Source organism: Aedes aegypti, chromosome 2, assembly GCF_002204515.2.
Source record: "Aedes aegypti strain LVP_AGWG chromosome 2, AaegL5.0 Primary Assembly, whole genome shotgun sequence".
NCBI classification, from domain to species: domain Eukaryota; kingdom Metazoa; phylum Arthropoda; class Insecta; order Diptera; family Culicidae; genus Aedes; species Aedes aegypti.
In genome coordinates, this window is record NC_035108.1 from 295,620,240 (window position 1) to 295,639,847 (window position 19,608).

The 19,608-nt window shown below is 40.8% G+C and overlaps 1 protein-coding gene and 1 long non-coding RNA gene across 2 annotated transcripts in view; one reads left to right on the forward strand and one right to left on the reverse strand.

The window, feature by feature from the left end:
• Nucleotides 1–312: 312 nt before the first annotated feature.
• On the reverse strand, nucleotides 313–765 carry LOC110676666. Its single transcript, XR_002500611.1, has 2 exons — nucleotides 537–765; nucleotides 313–464 (listed from the first exon to the last, which is right to left on the reverse strand). It is a non-coding gene; the product is annotated as an uncharacterized LOC110676666 (long non-coding RNA).
• A 4,615-nt stretch (nucleotides 766–5,380) lies between these two features.
• Nucleotides 5,381–19,608, forward strand: part of LOC5566521 (carnitine O-palmitoyltransferase 1, liver isoform) — a 155,975-nt gene continuing 141,747 nt past the window's right edge. Inside the window, exon 1 of the mRNA XM_021845450.1 lies at nucleotides 5,381–5,725. The gene's annotated coding sequence lies outside the window, so the exon portion shown is untranslated. The remainder of the gene's footprint in view (nucleotides 5,726–19,608) is intronic.

A 19,608-nucleotide genomic window follows, 5' to 3' on the forward strand; every position in this document is an offset into this window, starting at 1 on the left:
GGGCCACACACTCAAGATAATGCCTCCATTTGATTCATGTGCAAACCTACATGGATTTTTGCAATGGGGGTTTGCATATGCAAAGTATGTGCGAAATCAATGAGTTAACGCCAATCTTTATTCTCATTGAAAGAATGATGTCTGCACATATAATCCATGGACTAGGCACATACTTTTCAGGGGATGCCTCAATGGAATATATTGATCTACCTTATTAAGATGTTTACAATGTTTTTTTCATTCATAATTTTGTTTTATGAATCAGATATATTTCGGATATTGATGCACATATACTATAAGCACAGATTGATGCACAGACCATAAGAATGTTTATTTTACATTTTTACCTCAACTCGTAATTTGCTCTCGCCAAAGTCGAATCCTTTTCTGCGTTTTCTGCTAAGTGCTAAAACTCGCCAGAGCATTTTCCAGTGATGATAGTTGATGGGAAAGTATTTGCACACCTGCAAAGACGATATGTGTTGATGAATTATAATTTCTAACATTTTTTATATGATTTATATTCAAATAAATACCTTCAAGTTATCAATAGAAAACGATGTAATTCTTCTTCGGCGGCCATCTTCGTTTATACCATGTGGTATGGGATACACATAAGTAAATTCTACACATGCCTTTAATATGACCCAGATAGAAAGTATTCGATGAGAATATGGTGAGTATGTGGGGCAAATAAATCTAATGAAAATCAAAAATTGAGCTCTGTATATGCAATTGCACATATATTTAAGGGAGCTATTATCTTGAGTGCAGTTTTCTATGCACTAAATATTCATTTTCATTGAAAAAAGTAGAACGATGCGTTTTTCAATGCTTTATGTTCAATCAGATTAAATGGTGCTTACGTGACATTACTTGCGTTCTGTGCATGAATTGATTTTCATTCGATTTTTATCACTTTTGAAGAAATACGAAAATGTGTTTTAATCAGTTACGCGCTTTTTTCATGTTAATCCAATGTTTGAGATCTGGGCTCACAGTGACAGTTCGTGACAGCGGAATCTCGGCTCACTATGACGTACAGAAATTTTGTATTGGTTTCTCCCTCCCAGCTTCAGCCCTTCAGCTGTCCAAATTACTTGAGCTGTATCCAGGCGACAAGTAGAGCTGATTTCATAACATCGATAACGCCTGGTATACAAACCAAATGGAGCTGTATTTTTTTCGTACGGAAGAATGTTCCGCTCAATTATTCCACAAGGAAAATAGTGACAGTTCGCTCATACTGGATCGACTGTCAAAATTACTTTGGTAATTAGCAACAAATTGGGTCCTAAAGCCCTGTCCCAATTTTAGTGCCAAACGCTTAAGTTTAGGCCAAAAACACATGTTTACTCAATTTTTTAATGTTTTTCGTTGGTTTAAGTCTAAAAAACATTTTTTCATGTTTCTTTAGATTTTGTCACACCCCTTGGCTTAAACTCAAAATTTGGGTACATTTTGTTTTCCGTGTCCCCTACGAAATGTCAGCTAGGAACAACCCCAGTGTTAAAACTAAAACCCCTGTGGTGTTTTTGTCGACTAAGCGAACTTTAAACATGATCTCAAGTGTCAAGGTTCACTTATGGATCCATTTTTTTAATCAAAGTTTTAATATGATATATCTGTTATTTGAGCGGGAAAAATTGCTAAAATAGTTGCAGTAACATGTTCTTTCGTGTTATTAAATAAAAACAAGATTTCATTAAACATTTTAGGACCCTATTAGGAAACTGAATCGAAAAAGTAGTGATTGGAAATCAAGCGTAATGTAATAGATAACTTTTTATTTTAAGTTCATCTTCCATGGTGTTTTTACTACCACTGAAAACGAGCTATCTATTGCCTTTTCACTTTTGAATATCGCCCTATTAGGTGAAAAAAAAATTCTCATAAGCAGCTTCCAATGGTTCCTAAATAGCATGTAAAAGGTCGCTGTGGACTGAAAATGATCAGCAAGATGACGAAACTGAGACAACGGAGGTATCCTTTTTAGGACTAAAGAAAACCAATAATACGGCTCCATATTCGAATCGAAAACCTTAAAAAATGCTCATATTGCGAATCTTTACTTAAATCCGCAGACTGTCCAACAAGTTGCGCGCTGGCGGCCCATGCGCCGAGTTGTGCGCCAGCCAAGAAGTAAATAAAGAAATGTCAAAATATCTCACCGAGGAATTGAATCACTTTTAGGGCTCAAGTCTTAAACTGTAGAGCGATCATAATTCTGGAGCTCGATTTGAAAAGGTCGTATGTGACATTTTTGACTATCTGAGATAACTCTCCATGAAGTTTCTCAAACAAAATTCAATTCCTATTTCAAGCAAATAGCTCAAAAGTGTTCAATATACGTATTAAGACATAAAATGAAATCCCTTTCAATAAACTATCGAACAAAACCATGAAAATACACTCAATTTATTGATTTATGATCATAAAAAAGCTTTCCGTCGATATAACATTGTTTGTTGTTCATTCGACCTAATCGATACGACCTAACGTTAGTCACCGCTGCACTTCGAAGGGGTACGTTCAGACGTTTGACATCTGAAAATGTCTATACGTCAAAGTACGATCGGACTAATTGGTGGCCACTGAAGTACATTCGACCCACCGTTGTAAACAAAAATAGAGAATTTTAAAGAATTTCTGAAGTTTTCTGCATGAAGGTATGTATTTCGTGAAGTTGGCAAATGATTTATGCGATCAGCGATGTTGCTCAGAGCAAATCCCCATCTGCGCTGAATGTCTACTGTAGAAAAAATGCAACGGAAGCGATTATGGATGGGTTTGTCGGATGGATAATGGATTCATTGTATATGTTATATCGTTGCAGGAACATTCATAAGGCATCATTAGTACTTCTGCAGTAATGCTAAAGGCCGAAAATTAAACCAAAGTTGAACGAAGAGTGCAAATTGTCACGGAGTGGATCCTTAAACCTTTCCCTAAGATCTTCCAAACAATCGGAAACGCTGTAACTTGATTTCCTAGGAAACGATACAGCACCAAGTGTAGCTCTGCTGTTTGCCAACATCTCAGTATAAATGGTTAGGCAGCGTCCATTTATTACGTAACGCGAAATTTGGAAATTTTCGACCCCCTCCCCCCGTCCGTAACGCTTTTTGTATGAAAAATTTCAAATTTTTGTATGAGCCGTAACGCTTGAGCTTACTCCCCCCCTCCCCCTAGAACGTTAAGTAATTTGTGGATGCCCCTTTAACTGTGTTGAGCTAGCAGGTTTTGATTATGGGGGGATTTTGTAAACCCAAGATGAAAGAAAAAAGGTCGAATACGCGTTTTTTTAATTTTGGTGTTTTTGCTACATTGGACCTTATGCGCAATAGGACGAATGTACAAATTTTTACTATTCCTAATTTTTGTTAATTACGTCAAAGTGTCAATTTATTTTTTTATTTTAGAAGAAATATGATATCGATATGATACTTTACCAGCATAATAAGCTGAATAGAATCTACCTAATGGTGAAATAAACGCGATTTTTTACTTTTGTTACTTACGACCTTTTCACATCGAGCTCCAGAATTGTTTTATCGATACAAAACATATGGAATAAAATTGTCCGTATCTTCTTGTGTTCAAGTTGCAAGCGATTGAAATCGTGTTGGCCGACCCGCAACTCGGCGCATAATCGATCGGCGCGCAACTTATTTGGTGGTCTGCGGTTCTGAGAAAAGATTCGCAAAGTGCCCAACTAGTACTAGACCATGGCGCGTAACATTCGAAGTAAAGAGGAAGTGATCGAAATGCTAAAAATTCTCGAGAAGCGCAATATTATGCAGGGGGTGAAATGAGCCAACATTTAGCTATCCGACATTGATTCAACATGGCGTCCAGTGTGTTTGTTTTGATTGTTTTGGACTGACAAAACATGATTTTTTGGATAGAAGACATCAATGATACCTCACCTCACTGATGCGTAAAACAATCAACAAAATGTCGAAAAGAGGAAAAGCGTCATCAAATACGACGATTCAACATTCTAGATTACCTTATAAGCCATAAAATTTTGGGCAACTGCAAGGGACATAAGGGTTTATTCATAAATTTCATAACGCCAAAAATGGTCATTCGTGACACCCACCCACCCTCTCGTAACGCTCTCTGTATGAATATTCAACAAATTTTGTATGAGCTGTAACACCGCAAGGACATCCACCCATCCCATAGAGCGTTATGAAATTTTTGAATGGGCCCTTCTTCTTCTTTCTGGCATTACGTCCCCACTGGAACAGAGCCTTCTTCTCAGCTTAGTGTTCTAATGAGCACTTCCACAGTTATTAACTGGAAGCATACTATGCCAATGACCATTTTTGCATGCGTATATCGTGTGGCAGGTACGAAGATACTTGATGCCCTGGGAAGTCGAGAAAATTTCCAACCCGAAAAGATCCTCGACCGGTGGGATTGGAACCCACGACCCTCAGCTTGGTCTTGCTGAATAGCTGCGCGTTTACCGCTACGGCTATCTAGGCCCCAAATGAATGGGCCCTAAACTGCCCATAACTGCATATTTGTAACATTCGACAAAAGTAGGCATTGAGTAAATGGGATACCAAGTTTGCATTTTACTGCAGTATGGGAGGAAACTAAAATTTCAAAAAATCATTAAGAATTCAAAAGAGCTTATTTGAGGCTAAAATTTTGTACAACTCATTTCGCATATTGGGTGAGTAATCAGAAAATAATTCTGATAGAAATTTCGTTGCTACTACATTATGAGGCTCATGTATAATCTCAATGTGACTGTTATGCGGTTACAATTGCCAATGTGACAAAACAACTTGGTATTTTTTTCGAATTTTCTAGAACAATCTCACAGATTTCAGTAAGTTGATCGAAAGTATTTATCATTTGATGACTCTCCATGGTGTTTACTCCAATTTGCCAAAAATGTCGAATGTGACTGTTATGCAGTTATGGGCAGTAAAGTTCCTTAATTTGTCTTTGATGCAACGCAATATATTCGATTGACAGAAACTAGCACTAGCAGCACATGAGCCGTATACTCCAAAATCAAGAGCAAGTTAGGGCAAACCGACCAGAAAGAAACGCGAAGTATCAAAAACGATGTGAGGAAGAGCCGAAATGTGCAGTCCTCTGATATTATGAAATAAAGATGAAAGTTTTCTCGCTTTATTTTTTCCCGTGTACATTCGTCCGTCAAAGTTTGTTCTCCTTTGAAAATTTGTCGTCAGATGTCGCCACCGGCGCGTGTCACTTGACGCACGTTTGACGTTTCCTGCGCGAACTGAGCTGTCAAATTTTGTTGATTTTCTGCATTCTCCTTCATCCCCGTTCGCTTATGTATCGTATTTTGTTTTATATACCTACCGTTTTATGTACAAGGCACTACAATACAAATTTTAGGTACCTTTCTACTTTCCTCCAGTTTTTCCTGTCCGTGAAAAATTTTGTGCGACTTCGGTGAAAAAGTTCGAGTTTATTTTCGGGGTTTTATAGTGTTGTATTGATGAAAATTCAATCCTAATAATCGTTGATAAAGTTAGTGAAACTGTGCAAGTGAATTATATTTACGATAAAGTGTAGAACAATTCGATCAAGAGTGGAAAATTACAATATTGTGATTGGAATTGGATCACGACATTTTAGTCGTGAGGTTTACCGTAAGGTTTTGCCGAAGCAGTTTCAGAAGGTGTTTGTAAATTGTTACATCCTTTGATATTCCATCTCAATCGTCAAGGTAAGTGCAGTTTGCCCAAATACTTATTAAAGGAAAATGTTTTGTAAATGAGCTGTAGAAGCTGTTCTTACTTTCAACAGATTTACTACTTAGCTTTTCCCACTGACCTACTTTCGATATGATATCCATACAATATTGCATGTGCACATGTACATACATGTATCGACATGCTGGATGAATGCACTACATTGCAAGTTCTATCTGATTGTAGCAAACAATATGTTGATATCGTTAAAATTAATATTTTTTTGATAACATCTAATAAAATCAGTCAGAGATGCTGGCGAAAGGAATTTCCAACTCAAGGCATTCTAAAAAAAGTATCTCTTTACAATCCTTGTTAAATCCCTGAGGTAACTCAGGTAAGTCAGATGTGAAAATATTGTGTAATATTGGACCCAAAATGCCGCCTTGAGGAACATCAGCTCTTACAGGAAGTCTTTCAGATCTGGAGTTCTGATAATTAACCAGAAGTGTACGATTTGACAGATAACTTTGAATTATTCTAACCATGATGTTGGAATATTAATTTTTTTTTTTTATTTTACAATCTAACCTTCATGCCAAACACTGTCGAATGCTTTTTCTATGTCTAGAAGAGCAAGGCCAGTAGAATAGCCATCAGATTTGTTGGAAAGGATCAAATTTGTTACACGTAAAAGTTGATGAGTGGTCGAATGTCCATGGCGGAATCCGAACTGCTCATTGGCTAAACATGAATTTTCGTTGATGTGGGCCATCATTCTGTTCAAAATGACCTTTTCAAAAAGTTTACTGATGGAGGAAAGCAAGCTGATTGGACGATAGCTAGAAGCTTCTGCAGGATTTTTTTCTGGTTTTAAAATTGGAACAACCTTAGCATTTTTCCATTTGTCAGGAAAATATGCTAATTGTAAACATTTATTAAATATATACCGTAAAATGGGGTGTTAAGGACTCGTGGGGTTTTAAGGGATTGAACTTCTCAATCAAGTTCGACAAATCACAGAAACCTAGAAAGTCGATATATAAGTCATCTAAAATGCTCGATTTGTTCAGAGGATTGTGAACTGCATTATGTAATAGGAGCCGTCTGTTAATATGAAGTATTGTGGTTTCTAGAAATTGAAAACCTGTCAAAACATTTTTGTTTGAATTTTATGGTCTAAATACATTTATCTTCAAAACCATGAAATATATTTGAGAAAAATTCGCGAGTAAGGTAGAAGATAAGGAAATTTAATTGAGATCATAGTACAGACAAAAACTTCTTAAAATTATGTCTGGGTTTCGATTTTTAGAAACTTTTATGAAAAAAGTCTCGTTTTGAAAATAAGTGGGGTGTTAAGGAATCATCTATTCTAACTTTTCTAAGTAACTAAACTCATTAAATTTATGCCGTAATATATTTCAATATAGTTTTGAGTTGTTCCGTGAAGTTGAACTGCAATGTAAAGTTAAGGGATCTATTTAGTAAGTCAATAAATATCTCCAAAAATGACTTATTTCAAAATTTGGTAAAATTGGTATGTAAAATGTAGATAATTTGATTATAATATAATATGATTAATGTGAATATGGGTTTTTCATGATAATATTTTCAAAAGTTGTTCACATAGCTGTAAAGTTTGCATATAGGAATGATTATCGTATTTGAGATGGTTTTGGAGCTATTAAGTCTTTTAAGCATTTCCTAGGTCCTCGATAAACAATTATAATATAAGGTTATTTCCGAGCTCTTCTTGGAAAATATATAGTGTGCGGTATGGTGTGAGCGATTTCAACTCTATATTGGAAACTTTTCGTTAGGATTTTTCCCGATCATGCCACTGGGTGTTGCATGCAAATCCGTTATTTGGTGCAGAGTTGCTCGCTGTCACTATCAACGCTCAACATTTGCTGATTTGTGCCGACTGCGATACAATTCGGATCATTCCATATCACATCAACATCATGCTGTTTACTCCATCACCAGTGCATTGATGGCGATAGGATATCACTATGGATATCACTGATGGGTTAAGTTTGGCCTTAAATTAGGCAAATAAAATAGCAATTTATCAGTATGATTTTTTTTTACACCACTCTGATTTGGTGTGGTGCTCTATTTCAAAGGCAAATTGGACACTTACCCTCAGGGTTGGGAAAAAATCTGAAATTCACTCTACAGTAGCCAAACAAAGCCAATCACAGTCAGCGAATTCAGTGAAACTCACGCTCATCGTTGCTGTAGGCAAAAATCCTTGAAAATTGCAAAACACCCGTTGCTAAGGGCAAGCCAAAATTACAGTAAAAAAATGTTCTATTTCCCGCTGCATTTCCCGCATTTAGAGCATTCAATGACACTAGCGATTTATAAAATTCATTCACCCAACATAGGCAACTTGATGAGATTCGCGTTCTTGAACTACTATATTGGGAACAGCCACGTGATTTTCGCGAAATTCAAGCCTACTACTATTATCATTCCCAGCACTGCTTACCCTATTCACACTTAAAGCTTGTTGAAATTCTCCTTCTTTTGACAAGTCATGACAGGATTGCTCTGCACTGTTCTAGGATACGAATACAGCATATAAGTATAAAAATCTTTTCAAGACAATTGTGCGATGCACTGATAGCTTGCTTGAAAATAGAATCGATAGGTATAAGAGATTTAACAGTTAAATAAATCGGTTAGCGTTTCAGGAGTTCCAACTTAAATTATATTGAAGTAATATCATCTTTAAACTGAATAAGACCTTTAGAGTTGAAGAGACACATCAACGATGTTGACCAAATTAATATTTTTTTTTTGCTGTTGGCAAAATATAGCTTTATATACAAAGCTCAAATTCCTTAACACCCCATTTTGCATTTTCGTCAAAAATCACACATTTTTATGATTATCTCAGAAATCTGCCATAGAATCTTCATTGTAATTGGCTTTTGATATACACGCCGGGAGAATGGTAGGACTGTATTTTGTTCAATTATTGGCATACTAGAAGTTGCTCGAATTTTAAGTGAATTTTTTTTTTCATTCCTTAACACCCCATTTTACGGTAAACTAAGAATGATGAGCTACTTTCTGGAAGTTTCTTGATGAGGATTTAGAAAATTCTATCATCGCCATTCATATTTTTGAATTTTTTAATAACAGTTTTCACTTCTTCCAAATCCCAGGCATTTTCGAAAACGTTCTCTTGATTGAGGATATTTTCGACGTCCTGAGTAACTTGATTTTCAATTGGGCTAGTAAGTCCTAAATTAAAATTGTGCGCGCTTTCAAGCTGCATAGCAAATTTTTGAGCTTTTTCGCAATTGGTAAGCAATAATTTGTTTTCCTCTTTCAATGCCGGTATTGGCTCCTGATGTTTTTTCAAAATTTTTGATAATTTACAAAAGGGCTTAGAGCCAGGGTCCAACTGAGAAATCTTATTTTCAAAATATTAGTTTCTTTATAGTGAAAAACGTATTTTGATTTATTTCTGCAAATCCTGCCATATAATTTTCATAGCAGGATCGCGAGTGCGTTGAAATTGCCTTCTTCTCACGTTTTTAAGGCGGATCAAAAGTTTAAGATCATCGTCTATAATTACGGATTCAAATTTTACTTCACATTTTGGAATTGCAATGCTCCTGGCTTCAACAATGGAATTTGTTAAAGTTTCAAGAGCATTGTCAATATCAAGTTTTGTTTGTAAATAAATGTTAACATCAAGATTAGAGTCAATGTACGTTTCATATATATTCCAGTCGGCTCGAAAATAATTGAAAGTGAAGCTGATAGGATTGTCAATCGTAGATAGATTTCTAGAAGAGGAAAAACATGTAGGGCTATCAGGGTATTGAATTGAGAAATATCCTGAAGAGCACTCATCAAATAAAATTCTGCCGTTAGAATTAATCCATGACCGATGTTTGGCATTAATGTCACCAATGACAAAAAAATTTGACTTATTGCGAGTCAATTTGTTTGACGGTGCCAGGTATCAGAAGGCCGGCCCCAAAGGCACGTTCCCCACCAGTTGGGAGATTTGTGCCATCGCCATATTTGAGCCTATTTCATCATCTACCCGATGGGAGAGGAAAGGGAAAGGAAAGATGGGAGGAAATAGGAGTGGGGTCCCTTGAAGAGGGTACATCGCATAAGCGAAATGCAAGCATGTGCCCTAAAAAGGGCACTGCAAAACGCATGAGCGCAAAGAGAGCCTATAGCTCATTACCACAGCGGGTTAAGAATAACAGAATGTCCTGAAGATTCAGGCTTCTGAATTCAGTTTCACTTAATAAGTGTTTACCAAGTAATTGGAATCGCATTTGCGCAAAAACTGGACAGTTACATATCAGGTGATACGAAGTTCCATAATCGGAGTCAAAACTATCACACACAAACACAATATTCAGCACGCCGAATATTTGCCATGTGATAGTTGAGTCGGCAGTGGCCTGTCAACGCTCTGACCAAGAGACTGCAATTCTGCTTTGACAGATTTGTTAAATACTTCGCCACCCTTGGAGATGGCTCAGTAATGTACAATTTTGTTTGACGACATGACTCCAAACTATTCCAATATTGCTTGTGCTGAGTTGCCGCCCAAGAGTTTATCTGAAGCTTCACCCAGCACTTCGAAATTGGAATAGCCGGCTTAGGGCCAATGAAGTCATGCGATGCTCCAGCTAGCTCATCAGCCAATTCATTTCTAGCGATGGAAGAATGGCCAGGTACCCATACAAGGTTTACAGAGTTGACTGAATTCAGTTCCTCAATTTGAGTTCGACATGCGATAACAAGCTTCGACCTTGAGTTGGCCGAAGCGAGAGCTTTTATAGCAGCTTGACTATCTGAACAGAAGTATATGACTCTACCCATTACGCGCTGTTGAAATGCTGAATGCACTCCACACATAAGAGCAAATATTTCCGCCTGAAAAACGGTGCAGTTTCTACCAAGTGAGTAAAACTGATTCAGCCTTAGCTCACGAGAATATACTCCTGCACCAGCTTCTACCTTCAAGAAGGGAGCCATCAGTGTAACATACTATATTGTTTGATATACTTCTTTCCAAATAGCTAGACGTCCACTCTTCCCGTGAAGGGAATTGTGTGATAAATGTCCTGTAAGGAAAGTGACAAGCAATTGTGAGATCACTTGGAGCAAGGACAATTTTGTCCCAATTCACCAAAAATGGAAACAACGAAGTGTGTGTAGATCTACGATTCACTGGATTTTTCTCCAGTAGATCCAGTACCCATAAACGGTAAGAGCAAGAAAGTGCTTCTTGTTTAAGATATATGTGTAGTGGCGCAACGTCGAAAAGGGCCTCGAGCGCTGCTGTGGGAGTTGTAGAGAACGCACCAGACATCGCCATCAAGCACATCCTTTGGAGATGGCCCAATTTTGATTGGATTGTTCTCACTTCGCCCTTTTGCCACCACACAAGACATCCATATGCCAATATTGGTCGAACAACTGTTGTGTAAATCCATTTGATATATTTGGGTTTGAGGCCCCAAGTTTTACCAAAGGTTCGCCGGCATTAATCGAAGGCCATGCAAGCTTTTTTGAAATTAATGTGAGGTGACCATGAAAGTTTGGAATCTAGAATGACTCCGACATACTTTACTTGATCAGTCACGTTAATCTCAGTGCCAAAAAGACGTAAAGGTCGAATTCCATCGTGGTTTCGTCTTTCCGTAAACAGAACAATAGATGTTTTATTCGGATTAACCGAAAGGCCATATTGGCGACACCAACTCTCGACTATCTGAAGAGCACTTTGCATCAGGTCGAATAGGGTGCTTATGCACATACCAACTATCAGAGCTAGATAGTCGTCGGCAAATCCATATATTGGAAAACCGCTATTATTGAGTTGCCTCAATAGCGTATCTGCTACGAGATTCCACAAAAGTGGTGACAAGACTTCCCCTTGAGGGCATCCGCAAACACTACATTTTCGAATCGCTGCTTGACGCAATGTCGAGAAGAGATGTCGGTTTTTGAGCATTTGATGAATCCAATTGGTAATCATTGTAGGTAGCCCATGGTTTCGTACGGCTTCCAATATGGCATCGAAAGACACGTTATCAAAGGCACCCTCAATATCCAAGAAAACACCCAAGCACGATTGCTTCTGAGCGAATGCTTTCTCGATATCGTATACAACTTTGTGTAAAAGAGTCACAGTGGACTTTCCAGATTGGTAAGCATGTTGATTGACATGAAGAGGCTTGTTTACCAAATAAACATCACGGATGTGATGATCGATAATGCGTTTCAGACATTTCAGAAGAAAAGAGGTCAGACTGATTGGTCTAAAACTCTTCGCTTCTTCATACGACGCACGTCCTCCTTTCGGGATAAACTTTACAGTAATATCACGCCAGGATCTGGGAATGTACCCGGTAGCAAAACTGCTTACAAGTAGCTTTTTCAAAACATGTTTGATAAACTCAAATCCCTTTTGGAGCAGAACAGGATAAATCCCATCCGCTCCTGGAGATTTGAAAGGAGCAAAACTATTAAGTGCCCATTGAATCGATTCAGTAGTTACGATACTGCGAGCCGAGACCAGAGACTCGTAACTACATGAAAAGACATTTGGTTCATCCGTAGATGCTATGTCCACACATCCGGGGAAGTGTGTATTGAATAAACATTCTAAAACTTCTTCATCGGAAGAAGTAAAGTCACCATTAGGTAAGCGAATTTCGTTCACTTGGAAATCCCTAGATTTTGCAAGGATTTTGTTCAGCCGACTGACTTCACTCAAACTGGAAACATTTGTACAAAGGTTTTTCCAGCCGGATCGTTCAGCAGAACGAAGAGCCTTCTTGTAAGCCTTGCGAGCCGACTTGAACGACTCTGATGCAGCTGAACGGCGTCTGTTCCAACTCCTTCTACATTGTTTCCTGAGTCTAGTCAGATCGGAATTCCACCATGGGGTCCCTCTTGTAGTCTTTACAGACCGCATGCTTCTTCAAAAGCTTCCATAATGTAGGATGTTGTAGTATCAACGGCATCATACAGATCACTTGGATTTTCAATGGACGGAGAATATCCATGAAATTTGGTCGCAACCAATTCAATATAGAGTTCCCAGTTTGTTGACCGGGGATTCCTAAAACGCAAGGTCTGCGCAGTTACATTTGAATGTTCAAAGAAGATGTAGCGATGATCAGATAATGATTCCTCATCGGATACATGCCAATTCGTCAACTCGTGACTGATTCTATTCGAGCAGAGCGTTATGTCTAACACTTCTTCTCTATTAGAAACCATGAAGGTTGGGCGATTGCCTATGTTAAGTAATCCAAGGTCAGTACTACTTAAGTATTCCATCAGACTGGAGCCTCTCAAATTGATATCCGAGCTGCCCCAGATGATGTGATGAGCATTGGCATCACTGCCCACAATCAGCGGAAGGCCTTTTGTTACGCAGTGTACGACAACTCGTTTGAAGTCATCCGTTGGGGATGGTTCATCATGTGGTAAATATACCGAACAATAGACGTATTTCCTGTTGAGGTCACCAACAGAAACATCGATTGTGACAGCACATACATCTCTGGTAGTTAACTCAGAAATGAGTGTAGCAACGATTGCTTTATTTACGAGCACGCATGCGCGGGGCATGGAGCGCGAGTTAGCCATTTCAAGCTTGCTAAAAGAAGCAAAAACTGGGTCCACAAGGTTACCTAGATAGAAGTTCCCTCTACGAAAGTAGGGTTCTTGAACTAGCGCCACTTGGGCTGCACCATTTTGCATGAGTCTGCAAAGATTTATCGTTGCTGTTCTTTTATGCTGAAGATTGATCTGACCTAACCTAACCGTAGCCACTACCCAAACTAGGCAGGATTAAGCTTTTTGCAATCTCAGCACGAAAAAAACCAGCAACGAAAAAACCAGATCGGTATCTATTTAAAGTCGCCAAAGGCGAAAGAGCACAGAATACACTGTGTAAAACGCATAATGCGAATCCATATAGGTGATAATTTAAATTAAATGTCAACATATTCATAATCCCACCCTTATTAAGCCTCAGGATAGAGACTGAAGAAGGGCAGCCGATTAACTCGGAGAAACACAAGGTCACCTGCACCATTGCTCCGGGTAGCACAGGAAGGACACAATACTCTGGAGGGCGCCCTGGTACCCCACAGGCTCCGTATGCGGTTAGGTTTTATTTAGACCCCCCTAACCATTCATTCCTAGGCACGGTACGCATCACACCATAAATTAGGGGTCACCTGTGAGGTGGACTTTTACCACCGGAACAGCCAGTCCGTAGTGTTAATTCTTAGCCAGTTGAAACAACCGCTACCGACACTACGCAGCTATCTAGGCTGCTAGGGAAAAGGAGGTTAATATTGATGATTAACTCCTGACGTACCCAAGCAGCCGTGGAAAAGTAGAAGGTGCGTCATAATAATACCCGTCTGTGAAACATATCACCTTACCAATACTATGGCACACCTCTAACGGTTCATGATTTATCATGAAACGGCTGCATTCAGGCGAAGGATCTTTTAATATGTTTCGGCATACTATCAAGTCCTCTTCGAACGGAAGGACCGCCAGGGCTCATTAGTTACTTATAAACCAGTGCTGGTTGTTGATGTTTCAGTTCGTTTACCCGACCTGTAGCATCATTTGTACTAATCAGTAATGGTGGTTAAGTTTCGAAGCCAACGTGGATTCAATCGTTTTATAATGCAACATAAGAATGTGTACTCAACTAGGGTTGTCATGTCTATTACGGCTTAACCAGCCGACGGTGTTTTGAAAATACCTGAAGGTCGTAGACACAAAAGTCAATTTGGACAAATTGAGTTGTAAGATTGTGAAAAATAATAGAATCGTTCTGATGGGCTTCGATCCCACGACTCCCAATACGCTAGACTGGGCGCGTTAACCAACTACGCCACAGAACGGGTAACGATTCTGCAGCGCAATCGGCCAACCTGAAACCAAAGTCCGTCACGACCCCATTTTCTCCTTCACAACCCTACACCTCCTTCGGCTCTCTGAGATGCCCAATTCGACTCTCCTAAGCGTGCCTACGAACAACAGTGAGAGATTTTATTTTTAGCGTCGCACTGTTGCCTTGTTTGTGCCACACTACTCATAAGCCAACATTGGCTCAATGAGATGGTTAGTATGGGTCCGGCTTTCGACGTGGTCGTATCTCGTCATATCGACCCCTTTTGCGATAGAGAGATCGCCGCTCAAATTTACTCAACTAGGGTTGTCATGTCTATTACGGCTTAACCAGCCGACGGTGTTTTGAAAATACCTGAAGGTCGTAGACACAAAAGTCAATTTGGACAAATTGAGTTGTAAGATTGTGAAAAATAATAGAATCGTTCTGGTGGGCTTCGATCCCACGACTCCCAATACGCTAGACTGGGCGCGTTAACCAACTACGCCACAGAACGGGTAACGATTCTGCAGCGCAATCGGCCAACCTGAAACCAAAGTCCGTCACGACCCCATTTTCTCCTTCACAACCCTACACCTCCTTCGGCTCTCTGAGATGCCCAATTCGACTCTCCTAAGCGTGCCTACGAACAACAGTGAGAGATTTTATTTTTAGCGTCGCACTGTTGCCTTGTTTGTGCCACACTACTCATAAGCCAACATTGGCTCAATGAGATGGTTAGTATGGGTCCGGCTTTCGACGTGGTCGTATCTCGTCATATCGACCCCTTTTGCGATAGAGAGATCGCCGCTCAAATTTACTCAACTAGGGTTGTCATGTCTATTACGGCTTAACCAGCCGACGGTGTTTTGAAAATACCTGAAGGTCGTAGACACAAAAGTCAATTTGGACAAATTGAGTTGTAAGATTGTGAAAAATAATAGAATCGTTCTGGTGGGCTTCGATCCCACGACTCCCAATACGCTAGACTGGGCGCGTTAACCAACTACGCCACAGAACGGGTAACGATTCTGCAGCGCAATCGGCCAACCTGAAACCAAAGTCCGTCACGACCCCATTTTCTCCTTCACAACCCTACACCTCCTTCGGCTCTCTGAGATGCCCAATTCGACTCTCCTAAGCGTGCCTACGAACAACAGTGAGAGATTTTATTTTTAGCGTCGCACTGTTGCCTTGTTTGTGCCACACTACTCATAAGCCAACATTGGCTCAATGAGATGGTTAGTATGGGTCCGGCTTTCGACGTGGTCGTATCTCGTCATATCGACCCCTTTTGCGATAGAGAGATCGCCGCTCAAATTTACTCAACTAGGGTTGTCATGTCTATTACGGCTTAACCAGCCGACGGTGTTTTGAAAATACCTGAAGGTCGTAGACACAAAAGTCAATTTGGACAAATTGAGTTGTAAGATTGTGAAAAATAATAGAATCGTTCTGGTGGGCTTCGATCCCACGACTCCCAATACGCTAGACTGGGCGCGTTAACCAACTACGCCACAGAACGGGTAACGATTCTGCAGCGCAATCGGCCAACCTGAAACCAAAGTCCGTCACGACCCCATTTTCTCCTTCACAACCCTACACCTCCTTCGGCTCTCTGAGATGCCCAATTCGACTCTCCTAAGCGTGCCTACGAACAACAGTGAGAGATTTTATTTTTAGCGTCGCACTGTTGCCTTGTTTGTGCCACACTACTCATAAGCCAACATTGGCTCAATGAGATGGTTAGTATGGGTCCGGCTTTCGACGTGGTCGTATCTCGTCATATCGACCCCTTTTGCGATAGAGAGATCGCCGCTCAAATTTACTCAACTAGGGTTGTCATGTCTATTACGGCTTAACCAGCCGACGGTGTTTTGAAAATACCTGAAGGTCGTAGACACAAAAGTCAATTTGGACAAATTGAGTTGTAAGATTGTGAAAAATAATAGAATCGTTCTGGTGGGCTTCGATCCCACGACTCCCAATACGCTAGACTGGGCGCGTTAACCAACTACGCCACAGAACGGGTAACGATTCTGCAGCGCAATCGGCCAACCTGAAACCAAAGTCCGTCACGACCCCATTTTCTCCTTCACAACCCTACACCTCCTTCGGCTCTCTGAGATGCCCAATTCGACTCTCCTAAGCGTGCCTACGAACAACAGTGAGAGATTTTATTTTTAGCGTCGCACTGTTGCCTTGTTTGTGCCACACTACTCATAAGCCAACATTGGCTCAATGAGATGGTTAGTATGGGTCCGGCTTTCGACGTGGTCGTATCTCGTCATATCGACCCCTTTTGCGATAGAGAGATCGCCGCTCAAATTTACTCAACTAGGGTTGTCATGTCTATTACGGCTTAACCAGCCGACGGTGTTTTGAAAATACCTGAAGGTCGTAGACACAAAAGTCAATTTGGACAAATTGAGTTGTAAGATTGTGAAAAATAATAGAATCGTTCTGGTGGGCTTCGATCCCACGACTCCCAATACGCTAGACTGGGCGCGTTAACCAACTACGCCACAGAACGGGTAACGATTCTGCAGCGCAATCGGCCAACCTGAAACCAAAGTCCGTCACGACCCCATTTTCTCCTTCACAACCCTACACCTCCTTCGGCTCTCTGAGATGCCCAATTCGACTCTCCTAAGCGTGCCTACGAACAACAGTGAGAGATTTTATTTTTAGCGTCGCACTGTTGCCTTGTTTGTGCCACACTACTCATAAGCCAACATTGGCTCAATGAGATGGTTAGTATGGGTCCGGCTTTCGACGTGGTCGTATCTCGTCATATCGACCCCTTTTGCGATAGAGAGATCGCCGCTCAAATTTACTCAACTAGGGTTGTCATGTCTATTACGGCTTAACCAGCCGACGGTGTTTTGAAAATACCTGAAGGTCGTAGACACAAAAGTCAATTTGGACAAATTGAGTTGTAAGATTGTGAAAAATAATAGAATCGTTCTGGTGGGCTTCGATCCCACGACTCCCAATACGCTAGACTGGGCGCGTTAACCAACTACGCCACAGAACGGGTAACGATTCTGCAGCGCAATCGGCCAACCTGAAACCAAAGTCCGTCACGACCCCATTTTCTCCTTCACAACCCTACACCTCCTTCGGCTCTCTGAGATGCCCAATTCGACTCTCCTAAGCGTGCCTACGAACAACAGTGAGAGATTTTATTTTTAGCGTCGCACTGTTGCCTTGTTTGTGCCACACTACTCATAAGCCAACATTGGCTCAATGAGATGGTTAGTATGGGTCCGGCTTTCGACGTGGTCGTATCTCGTCATATCGACCCCTTTTGCGATAGAGAGATCGCCGCTCAAATTTACTCAACTAGGGTTGTCATGTCTATTACGGCTTAACCAGCCGACGGTGTTTTGAAAATACCTGAAGGTCGTAGACACAAAAGTCAATTTGGACAAATTGAGTTGTAAGATTGTGAAAAATAATAGAATCGTTCTGGTGGGCTTCGATCCCACGACTCCCAATACGCTAGACTGGGCGCGTTAACCAACTACGCCACAGAACGGGTAACGATTCTGCAGCGCAATCGGCCAACCTGAAACCAAAGTCCGTCACGACCCCATTTTCTCCTTCACAACCCTACACCTCCTTCGGCTCTCTGAGATGCCCAATTCGACTCTCCTAAGCGTGCCTACGAACAACAGTGAGAGATTTTATTTTTAGCGTCGCACTGTTGCCTTGTTTGTGCCACACTACTCATAAGCCAACATTGGCTCAATGAGATGGTTAGTATGGGTCCGGCTTTCGACGTGGTCGTATCTCGTCATATCGACCCCTTTTGCGATAGAGAGATCGCCGCTCAAATTTACTCAACTAGGGTTGTCATGTCTATTACGGCTTAACCAGCCGACGGTGTTTTGAAAATACCTGAAGGTCGTAGACACAAAAGTCAATTTGGACAAATTGAGTTGTAAGATTGTGAAAAATAATAGAATCGTTCTGGTGGGCTTCGATCCCACGACTCCCAATACGCTAGACTGGGCGCGTTAACCAACTACGCCACAGAACGGGTAACGATTCTGCAGCGCAATCGGCCAACCTGAAACCAAAGTCCGTCACGACCCCATTTTCTCCTTCACAACCCTACACCTCCTTCGGCTCTCTGAGATGCCCAATTCGACTCTCCTAAGCGTGCCTACGAACAACAGTGAGAGATTTTATTTTTAGCGTCGCACTGTTGCCTTGTTTGTGCCACACTACTCATAAGCCAACATTGGCTCAATGATTTATTATTTTTCACAATCTTACAACTCAATTTGTCCAAATTGACTTTTGTGTCTACGACCTTCAGGTATTTTCAAAACACCGTCGGCTGGTTAAGCCGTAATAGACATGACAACCCTAGTTGAGTAAATTTGAGCGGCGATCTCTCTATCGCAAAAGGGGTCGATATGACGAGATACGACCACGTCGAAAGCCGGACCCATACTAACCATCTCATTGAGCCAATGTTGGCTTATGAGTAGTGTGGCACAAACAAGGCAACAGTGCGACGCTAAAAATAAAATCTCTCACTGTTGTTCGTAGGCACGCTTAGGAGAGTCGAATTGGGCATCTCAGAGAGCCGAAGGAGGTGTAGGGTTGTGAAGGAGAAAATGGGGTCGTGACGGACTTTGGTTTCAGGTTGGCCGATTGCGCTGCAGAATCGTTACCCGTTCTGTGGCGTAGTTGGTTAACGCGCCCAGTCTAGCGTATTGGGAGTCGTGGGATCGAAGCCCACCAGAACGATTCTATTATTTTTCACAATCTTACAACTCAATTTGTCCAAATTGACTTTTGTGTCTACGACCTTCAGGTATTTTCAAAACACCGTCGGCTGGTTAAGCCGTAATAGACATGACAACCCTAGTTGAGTAAATTTGAGCGGCGATCTCTCTATCGCAAAAGGGGTCGATATGACGAGATACGACCACGTCGAAAGCCGGACCCATACTAACCATCTCATTGAGCCAATGTTGGCTT